We start from the raw sequence: 3,830 nt of genomic DNA on the forward strand, positions 1-3,830 counted from the left end.
CACACACACACACACACACACACACACACACACACACACACACACACCAGAAAAAAAAGGAACAACGATCAGAAAAACGCACGTGAATGAGAAAAAAAAAATGTTTTAAACGTTTAAGCGGAAAGAAGCCTTAATCGCGACACGCTGTGCTCAACGTATATACGGAAACGTGTATACAGGAACATTCGCAGGGTGTTCCGGGGATATTCACGTAAAATCCAAAGGATCGTACTTCTTATCGAGCTTCGTACGCAGATTTCGTTTTGTCTGTCGTTTTCGTCGAGCAACGATCGCGGAGGTGGTAAAAATTATATTGAGTTCGAAGCCTTAGAATCTAGTGTTCGTGGCAAGCTTGTCGAGTCTTCCCGAAGAGATCATTGAGAATTTTGAGCAGGCCGTATATTATCGCTAAGGCTTCTCGAGAAACGAATGTTGTTTTTTTTTTTGTTCTTTTTTCCTTCGTTACCATTTCCACCGTTTGTCGCGTGAAATGTTCGGCACCCGAGGAGCTCGATAAAGAACGCGATCTTCGATAGTGGATTGTGACGTTTCTGGGACATCGTGTACATGTAAAACGAACCGTATTCGGATCTTTCTCTTTCTCTCTTACCATTAGCGTGTGTTCGAATGTTTGTATGTTTGTATGCGTGTATGAGTGCATTTCTCCTCCGCAACGTTTTGTATATAAGTTTGTATTTCTATACTAAAGCACTGTATGAGAGGAAGAGGGAGAGAGAGGACTGAATATTTTGATAATAATATTTAAATGCGCGCACGCGCGCGCGCGAACGCTCGTTGATTAAATAGAGGAAGAAGCGCGCGGTAAAACGAAGAAAGCTCGATATACTTCCCGATAGTACGGAGTAGACAAGTAAATTGTTGTTTAATTATATTTATATCAACGTTGGTTTACAAATGGGAATCTGATATCATGACATATCAGATTTGAACGTTCATAGATCTCGCGTGTGATTTAAATTTATATGTAAAAAAAAAAAAAATGAAACGAAAAGAAGAGAAAACACCATACCTGATGTGTTCACGGAATTTTGATCGTGAAACGAAACGCAAAATAAGTGCAATTATTGAAAGGGAAATGGTCCTCGTTAAAGAAGCAAATAGTAAAAAAAGGGAAAAAAAAGAAAAAGAAGGTATGATGTTCGATAAACGATATTTTATTCGATATTCGTCGATTGATGTAGCGGTGATCTTTGTACGATGTTTACGGAAGCAACGGCGAGCAACGTCTAAAAGTATCAAAGCATTTTTAACGCACGGACACTTGTCTATACCTAGAAGTTGGCATACGGAGCAAATCGTGTTACGTGTATAATTCAGATTCGAAACAGATTTCTTCGAATCGCGTGTCCAAAGTATATATATACATACATACATATACACTGCAATCGAGTGTCGATAATGCTCAGACTATTTTACAAGCGATATATGCTTAAACGAAAGTGCCTTTTCTTTGCAATCGATTCTAACGACGATATTATATACGACGATCGTCATCTTTCAAAGCAATAACCGTCCATACGAGATGTTTATGTGAACATGAGATAATTGTTAAAATAGGCAAAGCACGTTTTTTTAGACCCTTTTTAAATACTTCGAAGAGGGGAACACAAAATGAATATATATATTTTTTTTATATATAAAGTCTATACTTGTTACGAATTGCAGTTATATTGGTATTTTGAAAACACTGTTAGATTGTAAAATTCTCTTACGTTTTATACTACATACAGTTATATAATGGAGATTACAAAAGAAGAGTATATGATATTTATAGATTATCTTTAAATATCTCTTAGCCTTAAGGTGTTGTTCGCGTTCGACCGTTAAACCCGCCTTTTGGGGGTACGGGAACGAACGAAAAGAAAAAAAAGAGGCCGTTAATCTTGTACTTGTCTGTTTCTCGTGAAACAACGCGTAGTAATGATTATCATCGAACAATCAAAGCGACTCGGTAGTAGCGCAGACAAACGTGCGTACATATATATGTATATATATATATTTTTATATATATTCGTATATATAAATATATATATATTTTTTTTAGTTACATGGCAGCTTAAGTGTACACATACGTCATAACAAAAAAAAAAGAAAAAAACGAAAAAGATGAAGAAGAAAAAGAAAAGAATACGGAGGTTGACGTAACTTGTTTCGTTAGTCCGAAAGAAGGCGGCGATAACGATTGATCAAGTGGTTACCCAGTGATAACAATCGCGCAATCATCAATTTTATCCGACTGATCTATATTCCACGTTTTTAGGATTTGTTAATTTCCCGTCGAATGGAAAGAGAAGGTTAAATCGATTTTATTTTTCACAATGATCCAAAGCGTTATATCGTTGAAGTTTATTTGTTAAATGTAAAAATTTGATTGTTATACGAATCGTCGCAGTTACGTCTGCCCCGTCGCGGTCGTTTGTCGAGGATTGCGTAATTTTTCGATCATAGATAGACGAAGAAGATGAACAAAAGAAAATGAAAAAAAAAAATACGAAACAAGAATTCGATAAGCCGCCGAAGCTCTCCCGCCTTTTCTCGCAGCAAGGAAAAGTTCACGGAGACGCGAGCTAGACTTTGGTTCTACAGTCACTCGCACGCTTGGTTTGATAATAATTTTTCTGTTCACAACGTTTGCCGTGCGAGTGACGAGTATTCGACCTCTTTCTTTTTATTTTTTAACGAAGTTATAAAACGATCATGTAATATTCACTCGATATTTTTGTGTTACTATCTGTATTATACGACCGAAACTTGGAAAGCGATCGCTGTACAGTTGACTGTGCCAACCCAGAACCACGGTAAAACCCGACGCTTATTTTACGAGCGTTAATAATCGTTTTTACGTATCATTGCGACGTCTCGCTACGGAACGGAATAGTTTTAACTCGTCGTTTCTCGATCGACGAGCGTCTGTCTCTTCCACTGACGATCATTGCGCGTCGAGCGTTTCTATAGTATTAGATTAGTATTGTAACGATATCAAAATAGCAAATGTGTTAACGAAACAGCGAACAAACAAACAAACGAAGACGCTCGTTGCTCGAGAAACTTGGTGAACGGTCGACGACGAGAGTCGTTTTAAAACGTCTTTAATATCGTCGAGAAGCGAACGTCTGTCCGGTTCTGTGCTCCATAATGTTCGTTCGCGATATCAACTGTACAAACTACGAACGACAAATAGGGATCTACGAACGCGGTCCACGAATGTTACCACCGTTAACGAGGATCACTCGATATCGTTGCGCTTGCGAATATCAATCGTTCACGCGTCACGTCACGAACGACGTTGGTCGCTTTCTCGATGGCGATAGCTTCCATGCGTGTCAGGTCAGATACATTTAATGTATTATTTTAATTGCTAGTTAACGATAATATTAATATTACCATACAACCGTATCTTGCTTTTAGTCTAAACTCAATTTAGTTGTTACGTTAAGGAAGGGTGGGGACGGGGCGGGACAGGGGTGGGAGGGAGGGGGGGCGTGAGGGAGAGACCTCTTGTAAAGTGCCTTCATTGACGCGAGGAACAATTGTTTTACGAAATGGGACAACGCGTTTGTGTTAACGAGTCGAATACAGAAACGAATAACGATAACAATAAATGGTAAAAGAAAAAAACACACACACATATATATATATGTGTGTGTGTGTGTCTTCAGACTCCCCTTAGGTGGCGCATCCATAATATCTGAGATTATAACTACGAGAAGCAATTAGTTGTTTAATATCAGTATTTAAAATATGCTCATTGGCAGTAATTTGTGACGTACATTTTTATATCGGTAACAAGTGCCTTAGTAATAACGATA

The 3,830-nt window shown here is 38.2% G+C and overlaps 1 protein-coding gene across 4 annotated transcripts in view; it reads left to right on the forward strand.

The window, feature by feature from the left end:
• The window catches only part of LOC128895636 (transcriptional coactivator YAP1), a 35,722-nt gene extending 32,305 nt beyond the window's left edge, over nucleotides 1-3,417 (forward strand). For all 4 annotated transcript variants that reach the window (XM_054158393.1, XM_054158392.1, XM_054158391.1 and 1 more), the window contains exon 6: nucleotides 1-3,417. This exon is cut by the window's left edge. The gene's annotated coding sequence lies outside the window, so the exon portion shown is untranslated.
• Nucleotides 3,418-3,830: the final 413 nt, after the last annotated feature.

The sequence above is a fragment of the Hylaeus anthracinus genome, unplaced genomic scaffold (assembly GCF_026225885.1).
Source record: "Hylaeus anthracinus isolate JK02 unplaced genomic scaffold, UHH_iyHylAnth1.0_haploid 5, whole genome shotgun sequence".
Classification (NCBI taxonomy): domain Eukaryota; kingdom Metazoa; phylum Arthropoda; class Insecta; order Hymenoptera; family Colletidae; genus Hylaeus; species Hylaeus anthracinus.